Below are 22,248 nucleotides of genomic sequence, written 5' to 3' on the forward strand. Positions count from 1 at the left end.
TACTGAGGAAATATGGAAAATCTCTGACTAGGACACTTAAAACCTGCCCAGAATTCAGGGTGCACAGTCCATAAGAAGTATATCATAAATAATAGCATGAGTCAGCCATTAGTTACGTAGGGACCAGACAAACACTAAGAAGGACACTGTCTAAAAAAGGGCCAGTTTGAAAACTACCACTTCCCAGTGTGCCATAGTCCATACCATTATCTCTAGCACATACCGCAGGAAACATCATCAGTCAGGATGACATAATGGCACAACATCACTGTCAAGGACAGGATCCACTTACATACCCACAGGCAGCACTTCCCAAACTGGTTTGTGCCCAGACCAAGGTTTATGGCCAACCGTCATCTAGACATACTGTGAGACAGCTGCCTCTCATATACATGATCAGATACCCCTGGGGGGGGCTGGCCTTGCTGAGACCAAGATATAGACACCTCCCCACTCAGCACACCCTTGCCTAACCCAGTCCATAGTGCAAGATTAGGAATTATCCAAGACAGACTCGGGCCATACCCAGATACACAGACCTCAGCTCAAGACCATGCAGAATGATCTCAGCTTACTCCCAGGACTTTATGTGTTCACTTGTTGGACACAAGGTCTCCCAAACAGAGATCAGACCCAACTCAGTTCCAGGCCCCTTTGAATACATATACCAAGCACAGGGACCCCAAACCAGAGCTGAGACCCAACTCCTCTAGGGTAAGCCCTCCAGAAGAGGACCCAACGCATGCCACCTCCAGGCAGCCCTCACCACCACCCCTGCAGGCCAGATGCGGATGCACAGTCCCGCTGGGCACATCCTGGTGGGGCTGCGACTCCGACCAAGGCCCCCTTAATGTCCTCTGCTCCCAACAGCAGAAGGGAAGGGAGCCCTGCCTGAGACTGACACTCTTTCCAATGCCACCGAGGGTGACCACCTGTCCTGGTTTGCCCAGGGCTCTGTCCCGCTTTGAAAATGGCAAGTCTGGCTTCTGGGGAAAACCCCCAGTCGTGGGAAGCAGGGGAGGCCGCCCCTCAGCCCCGTGATGGAATGTGGACCGCCCGCTCCTGTGGAGAGGGCCCGGGCTCTGCCTGCAGGGAGGGGCCCGGCTCCCCTCAGCGGCCAGAAGTCACTGGAGCCCTGCACTTGACCTGAGACGGCAGGGCCACTCCTGCCCATTCTACTGCAGTTGGGCGCTCCTGCCTCCAAGTCGCTGATGCAGCCTTGGCTCTTCTGCCTGCCCAATTGTCCCTACCACCAGCGCGAATTCAAGAGCCTTTCAGGCAGGCCTCTCATGATGGCTAAGTCTGCACCGACGCCTCTCAGCTGCTTCAACGAACATTGCTGAGCCCGTACCGGGGTTATTAGAGGGGCCCTTGCTGCCACTCGCTGGCGGCGCCTCCGCTCCCGCCGCTCCTGCGAGCCCAGAGCTCGGGCGCAGGGCCCCGCTGCCCCCTGTGCTTCCAAACACGCAGGCCTCCAGCTCCAGGGGTGCCCGGTTCTAGCAAGCCCTGGCTCAGAGCCAGGCACCAAGCCCTGCCTGTTGTGAGGACCCAGAGGTGAGAAACAGGGTGCTCCTGCCTGCGAGGACCTAAGCTCTAGAGGGGGAGAGATGTTCGCCCCGCATGCCGGTCACACTGTGCTGGAGAGGCGAGTCCAGCTGCTCGGGGCTGGATCTGCCAGAGCTTCTTGCGGGGAGGACGCCTGAGAGTTGTGCAAAGAAGGGGGGAGGTCCTCAGGGGCCCAGAGAACAGCATCCATGGGGGCATGGGATGGCACAAGGGGTGTGCAGAGAAGTGGGGAGAGGCAGGAGCAGAATCCAGGGACCTGAGGGAAGAGACAGTTTCACGGAGGAAGCTGGGATACAGTGCCCAATCCCCCAACCAGGCACAGTAGGTGAGGGCTGGAAAAGCACCTTTGGTGCCGAATAGTGGGCACTACAGAAATCCTGATAAGAGTGTGGATTTCTTGTTGTATGATCAATGATGATATGATGATTCTGTCTGCCCGGGGGTCATCACATTCTGTTCTGATTCTTGGCCTGTGAATGGTTCTTTTGTGGAATAGCAGCTTGGTTTGCGTGTGCTGTGCAGTGGATGTGCATGGGCTCTGTTCTCAGCAGTGGCCGCCATGTTGTTTGTCATGTTACAGCAAGGGTGAGTGTCTGGGCCTCAGGCCTGGCTTTCCCATGGCACACTTGGCATATATATATATATATATAGAAGGCACAGGCCCAGTCTTAGTGAGAGACTGTCTCCTGGTGGTGCCTGTGTTGGCCCTGATGCAGACCATGTAGACTATGGCTCCCTCCTATTTGCTGAGCCATGGGATAAGGATAGGAGTTGGCCTGGTCATGTGGTGTCTCCTTGTGTTCTGAGCCATTCTGTGGGCATGGGCTCGGGTGTGAGTGTGGTCTGTCTCCTGGCTCACAGGCTGATGTATGTATGTGCGTGAAACCTATTATAGGCAGAAGCTGCATAGGAGTTTGCTACTATAAATATATCTGCTTATAGATGTAAACCCTCATTTGAGAGATTCTCTCTTAGTGTGCTGAAGGCTGCTCTGCTCCAAGGCTCACTGTAAAGCAGGAGAGAGTTGCCTGTGATTTTTTTTTTTTTCCTTTGGCCGCACCACGTGGCTTGTGGGATCTTAGTTCCCCGACCAGGGACTGAACCTTCGCCCTCGGCAGTGAAAGCGCTGAGTCCAAACCACTGGACCTCCAGGGAATTCCCGATTTTAGGTACTTTTAAGGAAAAAAGAAACAGCTTTAAAACCAGGTAGAAACACATAATGTGTTTTCCTATGTTCATCAGTGGGACAAAACTCACCCCTCTCAGCCTGCATTGCCAAGAGAAACCAGGAGATATTCACTGATAATCAGTGGAAGCCAGAATGGCTGGTTTCGCAGGATTCAAGCAACTGGGGGAGTGGGGACTCCATTTTCCTTTGGGGAGAGGACATACATCCCAAGGACAGGGGTTGGGGTCGGTTTGTGGGAATGACTCCCAAATGGGGAATAGCTTAAAAGGGGAGAACGATAAGCTAGGGAGGGAAAAGAAGGGAGGAGTTAGGAAATGGTTTCCTAAATTATGTGCCACTGCACACAGGCGTGCCCCTTCTGGGGTTCTATGGGTCCCGAGGTATTGCCCTCCTTAGTCCTTAGGACGGCCATGCAAAGACTAGTGCAGCAGGTCCTCGAGACAGATTGTCTTTGGCCGTGAACCGCCTGTCCATTTATGACAGTGTGCCCTAAATATCAGTTTCTATGAGTACCATGAAAAGAAAAAGATTGGGAAGCACCAAATTAGGGAATACGGAGTGTCCAAGGCACCACTCCTGATTTGCCCACTAGCCTGACCGAGCTCTGAAACATGCACCTGAAACCTAAAGTCAAGAACTTCTTGAGGGGGGCTCCCCTGGTGGTGCAGTGGCTAGGAATCCGCTTGCCAATGCAGGGGACAAGGGTTCGAGTCCTGGTCCAGGAAGATCCCACATGCTGCGGTGCAGCTAAGCTCTTGCACCACAACTACTGAGCCTGCACTCTAGAGCCTGCGAACCACGACCACTGAGCCCGTGCACCACAACTACTGAAGCCCGCGCACCTAGAGCCTGTGCTCCGTGACAAGAGAAGCCACTGCGGTGAGAAGCCCGCGCACCGCAATGAAGAGGAGCCCCCGCTCTTCGCAGCTAGAGAAAGCCTGCGCGCAGCAACGAAGACCCAACGCAGCCAAAAATAAAATTAATTAATTAATTAATTTTGAAAGACACGTGAAGCTCTAACCATAAAAGAAAGTATTGATGAGTTTGAATGCTTTAAAATTAAGAAATTCTCTTCATCAGAAAATACCATAAGATGAAAAGCTATGTCACAGAGTGGGAGTAGATATCTGTAATAAATTTAATAGAAAAAGGGCTATTTTCCAAAATGAATAAATAACTTCTACAAATCAATAAGAAAAAAGATAGAAAATACAATAGAAAAGGCTAGAAACTTGAATAGTTACTCCACAAAATTGTACATCCAAATAGATAAAAAAACATATGAAAGTTGTTTAACCTCATTAGTAGTTAGTAATTAGTAATTAGGAAATGCAAATTAAACCCACAATGCAATTCTATTACATACTCACTCAATTGGTGAAAATTAATTAAAAGACTGACACTAATAATGGCTGACAAGAACATGGAGCAATAGTGGGTCTTTTATTTTTTTTTTTTTTTTAATTTTTTTTTTTTTTTTTTTTTTTAACATCTTTATTGGAGTATAATTGTTTTACAATAGTGTGTTAGTTTTCCCTTTACAACAAACTAAATCAGTTATACATACACACATGCTCCCACATCTCCTCCCTCTTGCATCACCCTCTCTCCCTCCCTCCCTATCCCACCCCCCCAGGTGGTCACAAAGCACAGAGGTGATCTCCCTGTGCTATGCAGCAGCTTCAATAGTGGGTCTTTTAAATCATTGTAACCACTTTAGAAAATTGAATGTTACGATCTACTGAATTTGAAGATATACATATTTTTATGATTGAGCAGTTCCACACAGGTATGTATCCAGCATAAATACATTCTTATGTACCCCAGGGTGTGTGTGTGTGTGTGTGTGTGTGTGTGTGTGTGTGTGTATAGAAGCTGTCCCTCAAGAGTAGAATAGTTAAACAAAACATACCATATTCATCCAGTGGAATACTATATATCAATAAAAATGAATAAACTATAGATATAAGCAAAAATGGTGTGGAGAGTTGAGTTGTTGGTTCTTGCTTGGGCACTTATATGAGTGAGATTTGTATCATGGCTTACAGGGGCAGAGATAAAGTTAAGGCCACGGTCTGAGAGGTCTTTCCAACTGTGCTTAATGGTGGTATGTGGCTAAGCCGTGTTTTGTATTGACATACTTATAAGCCAAGTACTTAGGCTGAATAGTGGTAAAGATTTAGGCTTTGCTTTGGCCTAGGGCTGGTGTGCTAAGCCCTGATATGTATATGGGTATGGACCCTACCCCATCCTTGGTGAAAACTGCCTCCTCTCATGCAATCATAGGGTGGATTTAGGCTCTTTGCTGAGAAGGTACTTATAGGCACTTAAAGTATGTTGAGAGGTTGCATGGCTGTGGGCTTGCTCTAAGATGGGGCTGACTCTTGGGTTGGTAGATCTGGTTACCAGTACTGTTAGGGGCAATAACCTCTCTGAGTGCTGTGGCAGTTACTATAGCACTGTGCCTGACACCTGGTGGATGTTCAATAAATATTGATTTAATGAATGAAAGAATGAGTGAATGATTGAGTGAAGTGCTGTATTCTTATATGAACCCTGTTCCTGGCCTGTTCTGTACCTTGGTTTGACAAATGGTGGTGTGGTCATAGTTTAGTTTAGACTTGAATTCTAGTGTGCTTTACTGTGGTTTTGGAATGACTGTGGTCTGGTGGAAATCACGGCGTACATTTAGACTTGTATAGTTTGAGCCCTGTTGGGGGTAGGGACTATCCTTTGATGAATCATGGTATGGATATAGAACTTAACCTGGACAGGAGAAATCCTACTGATGTGGTATGTGTTGGAAGATTTTCTGCTCAATGATTTGGGGAGTGGAGGTCTGCATAAGGGTCCTGAACTAGACAGAGGGCCAACCCCCAGGTCACTGGCTATTGTGGTTAAGGAATGTGAGCTGTATGAGGGCTCCTTTGTGTTGGGTTCAGACACGGTATATAAAGGAATCCTGGACTGAGCAGGGACCATGCATGGTTGCTGGGTTTGGGTATGCATATATGCTCTGCTCTTGATAGAAAGAGATGATTTGGTAGGAACAAAATCAGTTAAGAAAAAGGGATTGTTCAAAGTAAATGTGATGCAATATCACTTAAAAATATTGCTGCAAAAACTCTAATAAGATACTAACAAAGAGAACACCATCATGCATTAATCACGACCCAGTGGAATTCATTCTAGAAATGTGAAGATGCTTCAGTATGATGAAATATATTAATGTTATAACATTTATTTTATTAAGAGATGAAAGGTAGAAAACATATGATCCTCTTGATACATGCCCAAAAAGGCACCTGAGAGAATTCAATGTTTCTTTATGGTAATATTTGGTAAAAACTCAGTGAAACAGGAAGAGATGGATATTGCCTTAATATGATAAAAAATGTTTTGACCTCAAACTAAGAGCCAGCATCATCTTTCATATTTTTTTTCTGAACTACCTCCTGTCTGCTCTTTTATGGTTTTAGTAGCAAGCAACTGAGTAAGCCCTAAAGCAAACTGTTACAGCTTAGAATTAAAAAGCCTTTAAATTTCAACAACCTCCTGGAATAGAGAATAACCTTTCAATATCTGGCTCTGACTGGGAGGCAGGAATGAGGCCGCTACAGACAAATGTGTTGTGTAAAACTGTGTAAATAAAGCTGCCCTGGAAGCTCTTTGGCAGGCTGAATTTGACCTGGATTCCCTGTCTAGAAGTGGGGCAGCGGGCAGAGCAGGAAGGTAAAGTGCTCCTTTTTGTGTGGGCTGAGAATGTGAGAGAGAGCGTCACCATAAGATTACAAAACATAGAATAGAGAAGTGTTATTTAATGAATGGGCTGGGCCAGTGGCAGTGTGTGTGTGTGTGTGTGTGTGTGTGTGTGTGTGTGAGAGAGAGAGAGAGAGAGAGAGAGAGAGAGAGAGAGGAGAGAGGGAGAGAGAGGTGAGGACAGAGCCTATCTAATACTTGAAATATTGAAAAGATACCACAAGAGTTAGAGCATAAGGAAGCTATACTGAAATAGCTAAGAATCTCAGCTCTTAGTCACCGATTTTCTTACTGCCTGAGTTTCTAATATTAATAGTTTGCTAGTTTCAATGATATTCTTTGACTCCTACCTATGACCTATGTAGCAATCATTGAGCTTATTCTACATTTCTCCTTTGCTCACATTTTGAGTTGTATTTCTGTTTTGTCAGAGCACGTTCTTCAATTCTTATCCTCATATTTGTCTTAGATTTATAATTAAACCTATCCAATTCTCCTTATTTGTTCTTCTGCCAAACTTTTCCAATCATCTCTTGGATGGAACATGACCCCTAGTAGAATCCTCAGAAAGAGTTCCTGCATAAAAATTTTCTTGAGTTCTTAAAAGTTTAAAACTGATCATTGGGACTTCCCTGGTGGTGCAGTGGTTAAGACTCCACGCTCCCAATGCAGGGGGCCCGGGTTCAATCCCTGGTCAGGGAACTAGATGCCACATGCATGCCGCAACTAAGGAGTCCACGAGCCGCAACTAAGGAGCCTGCCTGCTGCAACTAAGACCCAGTGCAACCAAATAAATAAATATTAAAAAAACCCTGATCCTTGGCTCACACTTTTTTTTACCTGAATTTCTTTAAAATGTTTCTTTACTCTTGACTTCCTGCCATCTGATTTTCTTTTTTTGTAGGTCACTCATTTTTTTGTTTTTTGTTTTGCCTGTAGACCCAAAGGATTTTTTTTCTTTATCATTAATGTCTGTTTTACTAGACTATGTCTCAGAGTTGATGGTCAATTTTCTCAGTTACACAGTGGGCTCTAGAAATATGTAGAATCAGGTGTTCTTTTATTTCCATAAAGTTTTAAGATTATAATGTTAAATATTAGTTCTGTTCCATTATTTAATTTTTCTTTTTAAGAGATTCCAGATACAGCTATCAGTTTCCTCTTTATCTCTTTATTTTGTTTTGGTTCGTTTGACTCTTTTTCATTCTCATTCTTTCTTTCCTTTATTATATTTTCCAATCATATCTATTCTCCCTTGGAGATTTTGTAATTTAGTCTTCTGAGATAATTCTGTCTTTTTCTTCAACTTCTTTCCTGAGTTCAGTCAGCACTCCACATTTTCTTGTTTGTTTCTGAGCTTTAAAATTTCTGATTCATAATATTCTTTCATATCAGTAATTGCTTGTTTAATGTATTTAATTCATGTGTTCTCTGCTTTGCCATTGTTTTTTATTGGAGAGTGATTATTTTTATCAGCTGAAACGTTTTTTGGTTTTTTTTCAGCCATGCCACCGGCTTCTGAGATCTTAGTTCCCCAACCAGGGATTGAACCCAGGACATGGCAGTGAAAGGGCTGGGTCATAAGCACTGGACTGACTGCCAGGGAATTCCCTCAGCTGAAAAGTTTTGGTTCTCACTTTTATTTTTAGAGTAGCTTTGTGCAGATGCTGGGTTCCTTTTGCTAATCATTATAAACTGTACTGGCAGTTCCTGGTTCAGCAATAACAGCAGATGCTATATGGAAAAAAGTGTTTGGATACCTTATTTGATTTATTGGTTCAAGAGCACCCTCTTCTGTTGATACAAGAAAGTACAATTTCTTTAATAAATGGTGCTATGGGGGAGGGGTCATTTGAATTTCTGATTCTGTAATGCTCTTCCTCTAGTGGATACTTCTCCATTCTCGGTTACTGCCTTCTTCCTTCTCAAGCCTTTTCTCCTGTGCAATTTTCAGGCCCCTTCCTTTTGACTCTTAGTGCTCTGATCACCAGGTCTCAAACCTGTTCTTAGTATTTACTTAGGGTGGGACTTTCTCCAGAGTGTGAACTCTACGTGATGTTAATCATGTTTTACTATTGCTGGTACCCTGCAGCAGCCCTCTCTCTTCCTCACAATTCATGTAAGTGCCTGACATTTCATGTTAATGGAATAATATAATATGTGGCCCTTTGTGACTGACTTTTCTCACTTGGCGGAACGTCTTCAAGTTTCATCCATGTTGTAGTAGGTATCAGTAATTAATTGCTTTTCACAGTGAATAATATCCCATTTTATGGATATACCATAATTCGTTTTTCCATTATTCAGTTGATGGACATGTGAGTTGTTTCTACTTTTTGGCTATCATGAATAATGTTGCTATGAACATTCATGTACAAGTTTGTTCTTTTTCGTTTTAATAAATTTATTTATTTAGTTAGTTAGTTTTGGCTGCGTTGGGTCTTCGTTGCTGCACGCAGGCTTTCTCTAGTTGTGGCGAGTGGGGGCTACTCTTTGTTGCAGTGCGTGGGCTTCTCATTACGGTGGCTCCTCTTATTGTGGAGCACAGGCTCTAGGTGCATGGACTTCACTAGTTGTGGCATGTGGGCTCAGTAGTTGTGGCACACTGGTTTAGTTGCTCCGTGGCATGTGGGATCTTCCTGGACCAGGGATCGAACCCATGTCCCCTGCACTGGCAGGCAGATTCTTAACCACTGCGCCACCAGGGCAGTCCCTCATGTACAAGTTTTTGTGTGAACATGATTTCATTCCTCTTGGACATATACCTAGGAGTGAAATTACTGGAGCTTATGGGAACTCTGTTTAGCATTTTGAGAAATGGTCAAATTGTTTTCCAAACTAGCTGTACCATTTTACATTCCCAACAGCAATGTATGAGAGTTTCCATTTCTGCACATCCTTGCTAAAGCTTGTTATTGTCTGTCTGTTTTTTATTATGGTCATCCTAGTGGATGTAAAGTGATATCTTATCATGGTTGTAGTTTGCATTTCCCTAATGATGAGTGATGTTGAGAATCTTTTCATGTCCTTATTGGCCATTTGTATATCTTCTTTGCAGAAATGTGTATTCAGGCCCTTTGCTTTATTGTTGAGCTAAAAGATTCTTTATGTATTCTAGATATAAGTCCCTCGTTAGCTATATGATTTGCAAATATTTCCACCCATTCTGTGGGTTGTCTTTTCACTTTCTTGGTGGTGACTTTTGTTGTACAAAATTTTAAAATTTTGATGAAGTCCAACTTATCTATTTGTTCTGTCATTTGTGCTTTTGATGTGATATCTATGAAACCATGGCCTAACTCTAGGTCAAAAAGACTTACTCCTATAATACTTCTATAATTTGTTTTTGAATACTCATTTTGCATCCAGCAACCTTGCTAATTATAGTAATTTACTATATTTTCCTTTTGATCTTCTATGTACATGAACATATCATTTGAAAATAATGACAATTTTAATTTTTTTGTTCCAGTCTTTTATTTCTTATTGTTGCCTTCTGCCCAGCATAATGTTGAATAGAAATAGTGATAATGGATATCATTGTCTGATTCCTGATATATAAAGAGAAAGCTTTCAATATTTCTCTTTTAAGTTCGATGCTTGTTGTAGGGGTTTTCTCGGGGTTTTGGGGTTTTTTTTTTTTCCACACTGCATGGCATGCAGAATCTTAGTTCCCCAACCACCAGGGATAGAACTTGTGCCCCCTGCATTGGAAGCCTGGTCTTAACCACTGGACCCCCAGGGAAGTCCATGTAGGTATTTTTTTTAAGATTAAGGAAGTTCCATTCTATGACTCATAAGATTAAAGTTCCATCCTATTACTATTTGCTTACAGTTTTCCTTTATCATTTTGTCAAATGCTTTTTCTGCATCTACTGATATGATCATATAATTATTCTTTCATCAGATAATGCGGCAGATTACACTGACTGATTTTTAATGTTAAATCAAGCTTACATTCTTGAGATAAACCCAATATACTCGTTACTCCTTTTTTATATTACAGGATTCAATTTGCTAATATTTTGTCCAGGATTTTGCTACAGTGCTCATGATACAAATTAACCTGAACCTTGTCTTTTTTAAACTGTCTTTTTTTGGATTTGGTATGAAGTTTAGCTAGAATCAAAATTAAATGGAGAAGGCACCCTCCCTCTGTTAACTACTCTTTGGGAGACTTTGCGTAAATTGCAATGTTTTCTTCATTGAATACGTGGTAGAAATTACTTATGATGCCATCTGGGCCTGAAATTTACAAGCAACTTTAAAAAATTACTGATTTTATTTCTTTCATACTTATAGGTCCACTTACTTATCTATTTTTTTCTTGAATTAGTTTTGGCAAGTTATTTTTTCTAGGAAATTATCAATTTCATGCAAAACTTCAAAGTCATTGGTAAAAAGTTCCTCATAATATTTTCTTACTTTTAAATATGTGCACACCCATAGTTATGTTTTCTCTTACATTCTTAATATTAGTCACTTGGGCTTTTTGTCCTTTTTGAAAGATCAGTCTCACCAAGAGTGAAATTTTCATATGTTTATTAGTATTTCAGAAAAAACGAACTTGGGAATTCCCTGGTGGTCCACTGGTTAAGACTCCATGCTTCCACTGCAGGGGGCACAGGTTCGATCCCTGGCTGGGGAACTAAGATCCCGCATACTGCGCAGTGTGGCCAATAAATAAATATTGATAAATAAAATTTGAAAAACCCAACTTTGGGCTTTGGCTTTGTTGATTTTCTCTATGTATATTTGTTTTCTACTTCATTGATTTCTACTTTTAACTTTATGACTCTCTTCTTACTCTATCTGGGTATGTTTTCCTGTTCTTCTTAAAATTTCATGACATGGATACTTACCTTAATAAATTTCAGCCTCTGTTCCCTTCTAATATATACACTTAAAACAAGATTTCCAGGACTTCCTTGGTGGTCCAATAGTTAAGAATCCACCTTCCAGTGCAGGGGACACAGTTGGATCCCTGGTCGGGGAACTAAGATCCCACATGCCACAGGGCAGCTAAGCCTGCACGCCACAACTACTGAGCATGCAAGCCACAACTAGAGAGAAGCCCGCATGCCACAACTACAGAGCCCACATGCTCTGGAGTCTGTGCACCACAACTACAGAGCCCATGTGCCCTGGAGCCCATGCACCACAACTAGAGAAGAGAAAACCTGCAAGCCACAACTAGAGAGAAGCCCACGCGCTGCAATGAAGAGCCCATGCACCACAACTAAGACCTGATGCAGCCAAAATAAATAAATAAATAAATATTAAAACCCCACAAATTTTCCTGTAATTATTGTATCCCACAAGTGTTGATATTCAGTGCTTTTGATATCAGTCAGTTTGAAATATTTTCTAATTTCCATTACGATTTCTTCTTTGTCCCATAGCTTTTTAGAAGAATGTTTCTAAAGTTATGGACATTTCCTAGAAATATTTTTGTTATTGATTTCTAGCACAATTTCACTGAGATCTGAGAACATGATCTGTAGAATATAATCTATACAATTTCAATCCTTTGAAATTTGTTGAGATTTTTAAATGATATTTGTAAATGTTCCATGAATGCTAGAAAAAATATATATATATATTCTGTAGTTGTCTGGTACAGTGTTGTATACATGCTTAATAGGTCAAGTTTCTTAACTGTGTTGTTCAAATATTTTATATCCTTACTAAATTGTTTTTGTCTACTTGTTTAATCAGTTACTGAGAGAGGTATGTTAAAATTGTCCTGTATAATTCGTTAGTCTATTTCTCCTTGTAGTTGTGTCAATTTTTTTCTTTATATATTTTGAGTTCATATTACTGAGTGCACAAATATTTAGAAATGTTATATCTTCCTGGTGAATGGGGTGACTACATCTTTAATATTTTTTAAATGTAAAGTCTATTCTGTCTAATATTAATATAGCTTATATTAGCTCTCATTTGGATAGTGTTTGATGGCATCTTTCCCCATATTTTTAAACTTTCAACCTTTCTGTATCCTTTTCTAATAGATGTGTCTGTTGTTTAAGCATGTAGTATATGTATGTGTGTGTGTGAATTCAGTCTAACAATCTTCATTTTTAACTGAGGCATTTTGTCAATTTGCATTTAATATAATTTAATGTGCATGCATTAATCTTTTTAATGTACTGTCTCTTAATACCACTTCTTCTGTGTTCCTTTTTATTGTTTTTCCTCTTTTGGATTAGTTACATTAAAAAATCATTTACTTCTCACTCCCACTAGTTTCGAAGTTGCACCATTAAAAAATATCCTTTTGGTGGTTACCTTAGAAGTTGTAACATGCACCTTGACCTATCAAAGTCTAATATTAATCTTTACCTTTCTCCTTCTCCCAGACAATGCAAATACGTTAGGACAGTTAAATCCATTTAACTCCCTCCCAACTTATGTGGTATCATTGTGATTAATTTTTTTTATTGTGGTAAAAAAAACACATAACATTACTTTACCATCTTAACCATTTTTAAGTGTACAGTTCAGTAGTGTTAATTATATTTACACTGTTGTGCAACAGATCTCTAGAACTTTTTCTCTTACAAAATTGAAACTCTATGTTGTCATTTATTTTAGTACTATATATGTATAAATTTCACGAGACTTTATTATTGTTATTTTATCCAGTGTTTATTTAGTACTCATAATTTACTGCTTTTTTTGTTTTTTATTCCTGTTTTGTATTTCTGAGGTTCTATCTGGGATCACTTTCTTTCTGCCTGAAGAACAGTGTTTAAAATTTCCTTTAGTAGGTGTGTGCTGGTAGTATACTCTCTCAGGTTTTGTTGGTCTGAAAATGTCTTCATTTTACTTTCTTTATTGAAATACATTTTTACTGGTATAGAATTCTAGAATTCTAAGTTGACGGTTACTTCCTTTTAGCATCTTGTGGATCTCTTTTCACTGTCTACTGGCTCCCAAAGTTGCGTGTGAGAATTCAGCTATCATTCTAATTATTGTTTCTTTTAGGGTAAAAGATCTTGCTTTTCTGGCTACTTTTAAGATTTTTCTCTTTGCTTTTGACTTTTTGAAATTTTCCTCTAATATGTCAGGCATGAATTTAAAAAAAATTTTCCTGCATGAACCTCATTCAGCTTTTTAAATTAGTAGATTGATTTATTTAATCAGTTCTGAGAAATTCTCAGTCTTTACCTCTTCAAATATTCCCTCACCCTTTCTTTTTCTGTTTTCCTTCTAAATTCCCATTAAGTGTGTATTAGCCCTTCTCACAAAATCCTGTATGTGTCTCACTCTTTTTTTTAATAGAATCTATTTTTTAGAGAAGTTTTAGGTCCACAGCAAAATCAAGCAGAAAACACATTAAGTTCCCATATACCTCTTCCCCCAACACACACACAGCCTCCCCCACTATCAACATCCCACACCAGAGGGGTATATCTGTTACAAACAATGAACCTACACTGACACATCATTTATCATCCAAAGTCCATAATTTATGTGAGGGATCACTCTTTGCGTTGTGCATTTGATGAGTTTTGACAAATGTATCCACCACTTAAAAAATTGTATTTGTTTTGTTTTACTAATATGTTTTATTTAATTAAAAATGTTTTTTTTTTCCATTTATTTAAACATTTTTTTGACCATGCCACACAGCACGCAGTATCTTGGCTCCCTGACCAGGGATAGAACCCATGTCCCCTGCAGTGGAAGCACAGAGCCTTAACCACTGGACCTGCAGGGAAGTCCCTATGTGCACCATTATAGTTTCATACAGAATAGTTCACTGCCCTAAAAATCCTCTGTACTTCACCTATTGATCCCGCCCTCCCCAAATCCCTGGAAACTACTGATCTTTTTATTGTCTCCATAGCTTTAGTCTTTTAGTTGGATTCATACAGTACATAGCCTTTTCAGATTGGTTTCTTTCACTTAGTAATATGCATTTAAGATTTCCCCATGTCTTTTTTATGGCTTGATAGCTCATTTCTTTTTAGCACTAAATAATATTCCATTGTCTGTGTGTGCCACAGTTTATTTATCTATTCACTTCTTGAAGAATATCTTCATTGCTTCCAAATTTTAACAATTATGAATAAAGCTGCCATTCTCTTTTTCTGTGTTTCTCATACTTTGATTCAGTTTTGAAAGATGTTTTCACCTGTATAGAATTGGTGTAACTTAGTTGGGAATTACTTTTTTTGTACCTCTTGGATCTCTTTCCATTATCTTCTGGCTCCTTTGTCTGCAGTCCAGAAAAAAGATTTATTTGAACAATTTTCTTTTAGTTTCTTTTCTGGTTAATTGATTCTGTCTTTAGCTGTGTTTAATCTGCTCTGAAACCTACCTATGGAGATCTTAATTTTGGTTATATTTTTCACTTCTATAATTTCTAGTTGGTTTGTTTTCAAATCTGTGTTATCACTTTTATAATTTCTAGCTCCTTGAGAAACATTTAAATAAGGTTTTTATCAGTATCTGGCACCTTGTAGTCCATTTCTATTGCCTGTTGTTTCTGATGATTCGTGCTCATTCTCTGTTGTTCCTCGCTGTGTACCTGGTTATTTTTAATATTTGAAGAATTATTTATAGAAATAATTTGAGGTCTGGAATAATATTATTTTTTCCCAGAAGAGACTTGTTTGTTCCTTTCCAGGTGCCTGGGGGCACTAAGAATATGAGATTACCTTAATCCAAGTTTAAACCTTGATGTTTTCTTTTTTTAAAATTAAAAAAAATATATTTATTTACTTGGTTGCACGGGATCTTTAGTTGTGGCATGCAAACTCTTAGTTGCGGCATGTGGGATCTAGTTCCCTGACCAGCTATCAAACCTGGGCCCCCTGCACTGGGAGCATGGAGTCTTAGCCACTGGACCACCAGGGAAGTCCCTAAACCTTGATGTTTTCTGAGCTATTCAAATGACAAAGTCAAAATGTAGACTTCATGAAGACTGATTTACTTCTGGTTCATCCTTACACCTAGAATATAGTCCTCTAGTTTCCAAGCTCAAAGCAAGGAATAGTTTACCTCAGATTCCAACTTTTGTACCCCTAGCTCCATGAGGCCACCAAAAGAGCAACTCAGCTCCTCAGGTACCTCTTTGGAGTAGGCAAACACCCTTCAGGTAAAAGCATCCCTGTGTGCTTTGCTAACCTCTCTGGGTTTCTTGCCTCTCTCAAATCTCACCTCTGTCATGGCTCACCTGAAGGCATTAGCAGTCTGGAACCAAAGCTTGAAGACTTTTTGTTTCCCCCTTTCCAGCGTGCAGCCCTCTGAGTTCCTGATCCAGAACAGAGTGTATGTTGCATTAGGAGTCCCCCTTTGGCTGGTACTCAGCTCCAATTCAGCTTCTACAGAGCTCCAAGTCTTTGGTTCCTAGTGTCCACCCATAAGCATTGTTTATCTATCAAGTGTTTCTTGGGTTGAGCAAATGAGCCCTGGAGGAAAGACTACAGTGGGATCCTAGTGGTGTGGTATGTGTGTGTGTGAGAGAGAAGTGTGTGTGTGGGGCAGTTATCCAGAGTCTGGGGTCTATCTTCCTGGTGGCTTCAGGTCACTAACTCATTGTCTCATCTGCCCCCTCACTTAAGGAACAACTCTATGGGAATTCCCTGGTGGTCCAGTGGTTAGGACTCTGAGCTTTCACCACCGAGGGCCTGGGCTTGATCCCTGGTTGGGGAACTAACATCCCATAAGCCGCACGGCCAAAAAAAACCCCCTCAAAAACACACCTCTACTACATTGGCAAATGCCTATGAGTACAAGAGGCCCTGGTTCACTTCTTGTGTTCTGACCACACAATACCCTCACCACTACCTCCCCATCTCGGGCGCAAGCTACCATCATCCATCTAGACTTAACTGTTCTCCCTGCTTCCACCTTTGTCCCCTCATAGAAATGACGGTGATCCTTTAAAGGAATAAATCAGACATGACACTTCTTTATTCAAAACTTCCGAGTGGCTTTGAAGCCCACTCAGAATAAAATTCAAAGTCCTTCCCGTGACCTACAAGGACTTACATAATCTGGCCCCTAGTTACCACTCAGATCTTATCTCCTGCACTTCAGTCACACTAGCTTCCTTGCTGCTCCTTAAGCAAGCCAATCATGCTTGAGCCTTAGGGCTTTGTACTTACTGCCTGTAAAGCTCTTTACCTTGATATTCACATGGCTGGTCCATTCACCTTCTTTACGTTTCTGCTCAAGTTTCATCTATCAGAACGGCTCTCCCTGACCACTCTATATAAAATAGCTTTCCTCTCCCTTCATCTCGATCTTCCTATCCAGCTTTATTTTCTTTTAGCACTTGTTATAGGTTTATTTGTTTTTTAAAACATTGTTTTCTTCTCCCTCTAGATTGTAAGCTCCATGAAAACAGGAACTTTTTAAAAAAATTTTTTTTGGCCTCCCCATGTGGCATGTGGAATCTTAGTTCCCTGACCAGGGATTGAACCATGCCCCCTGCATTGGAAGGGCAGAGTCTTAACCAGCTGACCGCCAGGGAAGTCCTGGGACTTTTAAAATTTATTTTTTATGTCCAACATCTTAGACAATGCCTTGCACATTATAGGTGCCCAATAAATACTATGTTAATGAAGATATTGTGTAAAACCTATATAAAGGAAACTAAATTGTTTCCAGAGAGACATCAAAGGACTGAATTTTGCAAAGGTATTAATTACTCCTAAGTTGATTTGAGAATTTATAGCAATTCTGATTTTTAAATCCCACAGTACTTTTTGGATAGTTTAAAAAATGATCTTAAAGTTTCATGTAAGTAAAAACATGTAAGACTATTTAGGAAGTTTATAAAAAATTTAACAGAGAGAAGTCTAGATCTACTAGATATTAAAAAAATTGTAAGGTGACAGGGGCTTCCCTGGTGGTGCAGTGGTTAAGAATCTGCCTGCCAGGGCAGGGGACCCAGGTTCGATCCCTGGTCCGGGAAGATCCCACAGGCCACGGAGCAACTAAGCCCCTGCGTCACAACTACTGAGCCTGTGCTCTAGAGCCCGCAAGCCACAACTACTGAGCCCATGTGCTGCAACTACTGAAGCCCGCATGCCTAGAGCCTGTGCTCTGCAACAAAGGGTAGCCCCAGCTCGCTGCAACTAGAAAAAGCCTGCACACAGCAACGAAGACCCAACGCAGCCAAAACCAAAAAAACTAAAATAAATAAATTAAAAGGATTCTAAGGTGACAATAATTTTAAAAGCATGATATGGTAATTAAAATAGTAAGAAACAATAGAAGGTTTGGAAATAAACTAAGTGCATATGACAATATAGATTTTGGTAAAGGTAGCACTTTGATATCACTAGAGAAAAGATAACATTGTTGGGCTTCCCTGGTGGCGCAGTGGTTGACAGTCCGCCTGCCGATGCAGGGGACGCGGGTTCGTGCCCTGGTCTGGGAAGATCCCACGTGCCGCGGAGCGGCTGGGCTCGTGAGCCGTGGCCGCTGAGCCTGCGCGTCCGGAGCGTGTGCTCTGCAACGGCAGAGGCCACAGCGGTGAGAGGCTCGCGTACCGCAAAAAAAAAAAAAAAAAAAAAAAAAAAAAGATAACATTGTCCAATAAAGGTGTCTGGAAAGCTAGCTAGCCAGCTGGAAAAATAAAGATGATGTACTACCTCATTCCTTACTCCAAAATACACTAAAATGTATCTGAGATATAATAGAACCATAAAAGTAGTATAAGAAAAAAAGTGGGTGAGGCTTTTGTAAGCATGGCACAAAACCTGAAAACCATAAGCACCATAAATAAAGATAAACAACAAATTGAGAGAAATATTTGCAACGCATGTGATGGACAAGACTTTATTTATTTAATACCAGAAAAAGAATTCTTACAAATCACTAAGACCAACAACACATTAGAAGAATGGGAAAAGGGTATGAAAATAAAGAAATGGTTAATAAACATATGCAAGATACTCAGCCACATTAATAACCAAAGAAATCCAAATCAAATATTTCATTTGACCTATCAGATTGGTAAAGATTTAAAATATTGACAATTCTCGGAGTTGGCAAGGGTGTGGAGAAAGAACCGCTCTTTTAACACTGTGGTGGGATCACATATTGGGTCAATATTATTGGTGGGCATTTTGTATATCTAGAAACACTATATATTTATAAGTTTTTTTAAAGGTGCAGACTCTTCGACCTAGCAACTGCAATTTGGTGAATCTATCATGTAGAAATACTTACAGATGGTTATATAATAATGATCATTATAGAATTATTTGTGAAGATGAAAAATTGATGAAAAAACCCTAAGTATAGGGGCCTGGTTAAATAAGTCATAGTAATCCATGCACTAGAATTCTACATAACTATTAAGATAATTAGGAAACTCACCATTGTAAAGTTGTTTACCTTTTAAAAATTAATAGATTTTATTTTTTAGAGCAGTTTTAGATTCACAGCAAAACTGAGCAGAAAGCACGGAGCATTCCCATATATCCCTTGTCCTCTCCCCACTCAAGCTCGACCTCCCCCATGATTGACATCCTGTACCACTGTGATACATTTGTTACAATTGATGAACCTACACTGACACATCATTATCACCGAAAGACCATAGCTTTGGGTTCACTCTTAGTGTTGGACATTCTATGTATTGTAAGGTTTTAAAAAAGCAATTGTGGAAGTAAAACAGACAGCATGATTTCATTTTTGTAAACAACATTATATATAAATATATCTGTGTACATATATAATGCGTGTATAAAATTTGAATCAGAATTTCCCTGTTTTGGAAATTTGCCTAAAGCTCAAAGCTGAGGACGATAGGCAACATATACCTCCACTTTCTAAAGGGTGGATCACGGACCTGTCAGGCACCCCCTCCAGCACACGCTAAAATATAGAATTGATTCTTCAACTATCATCGTTACCACCTCACCAAGTCCATATGAAGAAAAGATCAGAAATCTGAGGCAAATTCATTGAAATACAAACCAGATGCCAGATTCAAGAACTGATAGCCTAAGGTGATGAGTGCTCTGGTTTTCCCCTTCAAATGTGGGGAATCCAAGAGAACTCTTCAAAAACTAGAGTGGCTGCTGAGTTGTAGAAATTTGGAGACTTAGTTTGGGTCCCCTGGGAAGCAGAGGCTGAGAGTGAGTTAGGAGCGTTAGAAGCTTATTAGGTGGGTACCTCCTGTGAAAGGTAAGAGGGGAAGAACTGGGCAGGGAAAGCTTCAGATGTTGATACAGATCTGACACCTGTGAAAAGAAATAGGGGGGGATAGAACTGAGCAGGGAGAGCCTGCGGATCATGATGCAGATGTGACACCTGTGAAAAGAAAGGGGGAAGAAAGTAGGATTGGGTAGAAAGAGCCTGAGACCACAGTACAGATCTCACAAAGTTTCAGCCAACCCAATGGTGAGCTCCAGAGGAAAGACTGCCTGTCAGAGGAATCACATGTTGGGCATAAAATGGACAGGTCCTAGGACCCCTGCCATGCTCAGTCATTGGCTAGAGGATGCCCAGAAAGAGCATGTCAGTTTGAAGTGCAGCGGATCCTGAAGGTGCTGCAGCTTGAGGCTGTCAGCTACCTTCGCTCCTCGCAATTAAATGGCAACTTCATGCTTGACGAGAGGCCCTAGCGGTGCTCCTCCAATGCCTGCCACAGAAGATTTCCCTGGGAGCGCCACCAGAGGCGAGGGTGGGGAACAAATTGTTGAGAGCTTGACGTGTGTCCCCTGGAAGTTGGGGGCATACATGAACATAGAGAATGATTCCCACTTCTCCCCCCAGAGAATGCTGCAGGTGGGAGTGCTGGCTTCAGGAGCCTATGACAGCAGGATGAGGAGAGAAGGCAGAAGTGGGGTAGATGGTACTCCCATTGTTAGGTGTGGTGTGGATGCACGAGTTTCCCAAGAAACAAGCAGGTACCTTAGCATGTAACTAGACTCAGGCTGTTGTGAATGTATCCTGCTTTCTTTCTTCATTCATTCGTTCATTCGTTCATTCATTTATTTTTATGGCTGCTTTCTTCATTCATTCATCCATTCATTTATTCATCCATCCATTCATTTATTCATCTATCCATCCATTTATTCATTCATCCATTTATTTATTTATTTATTTATGGCTGTGTTGATGTAGAGAGCCACCTGGCAAGGACCTGAGACCCTCAGTCCAACAGCCAACGAGGAACTGAATCCTGCCAACAACCATGTGAGTGAGGTCGGAGTGGATCCTGTCCCAGCTGAGCCTTGAGATGAGACTGCAGCTCCTCCTGACACTTGGGCTGCAGCCTGTCAGAGACTCTGAGCGGACACCTTGATTGCAATCTCACAAGAGATCCTGGAGCAGACGACCCTGTTAGGCCACGCCCGTATCCTGACCCACAGAGACTGTGAGATCATAAATGTGTGTTGCCACTAAATTTTATTTTTAAAAATGAAGTCAAGATTAAAAGCAATAAACAAGACAAAAAGGGGCATAAATTGTCCAATCCTTGATGAAGAGATGAGCCATAAATCTTTACGTACTAAATTATTATAGCAGCTTAAGATTTAAAGCAAAAGCTCTTAGAAAGACAAGAGGATTTTGATAAAAAACACAGCCATAATTGGAAATTATCATATACTTCTTTCAGGATTTAAGTGATCAAGTAGACAAAAAATAAACTAGAGAATGCATGATTTGATTAATATAACCAACAAGCTTAATGTATAATCTTATATATGTCCCTGTGCATCTAAAAATGTAAATTATTTTCTAATGTCCATCGACTGTGTGCTTCATCACAGAGGAAAAACTTCATAAATTTAAGAGATTTTTAGGGGCTACACTTTCTCATTATAACCCAGTAAAATTAGAAATAAATAATAAAGGAAGGTCAAAATATCTTTAGTACTTGGAAATAGAGAAACATTAATTTAGTCCTAGATTAAAGAGAAAAGCAAAATGGAAATTATCAATTTTTAGGAAGTAACAAAAAGGTGAATACTTTATACCAAATGCTATGGGATCACCTAAAGCTTTATTCAGAGGAAGAAAATTTATAGCTTTTTAAAAAATTTATTTATTTATGGCTGCGTTGGCTCTTCCTTGCTGTGCATGGGCTTTCTCTAGTTGTGGCGAGCGGGGGCTACTCTTCATTGCGGTGTCCAGGCTTCTCACTGCAGTGGCTTCTCTTGTTGTGGAGCACAGGCTCTAGGCGTGTGGGCTTCTGTAGTTGTGGCGTATGGGCTCAGTAGTTGTGGCTCGCGGGCTCTAGAGCGCAGGCTCAGTCGTTGTGGTACACGGGCTTAGTTGCTCCGCGGCATGTGGGATCTTCCCGGACCAGGGATCGAACCCATATCCTCTGCATTGGCAGGCAGATTCTTAACCACTGCACCATCAGGGAAGTCCCCGAAATTTATAGCTTTAAATCAGGAATCAGAAATGTCTTCAGGGCCTAGGTAGGTGACGTAGATGTAGGAAGTGGCTAGGTGTAAAAATAGAGGTTGGGCCTTGTGGATAATTAGAAGATACATGACTGCCCTAAAAGCACTGAAGTCCACCATTTTATATGCTTTAGTATTTATTTATTAATTATTATTATTATTATTTGGCTGTGTTGGGTCTTCATTGCTGTGTGTGGGCTTTCTCTAGTTGTGGTGCATGGGCTTCTCATTACAGTGGTTTCTCTTGTTGGAGAGCATGGGCTCTAAGCACGTGGGCTTCAGTAGTTTGTGGCTTGTGGGCTCTAGAGCGCAGGCTCAGGAGTTGTGGCGCACGGGCTTAGTTGC

This window comes from Kogia breviceps, chromosome X, assembly GCF_026419965.1.
Source record: "Kogia breviceps isolate mKogBre1 chromosome X, mKogBre1 haplotype 1, whole genome shotgun sequence".
Lineage (NCBI taxonomy): Eukaryota > Metazoa > Chordata > Mammalia > Artiodactyla > Physeteridae > Kogia > Kogia breviceps.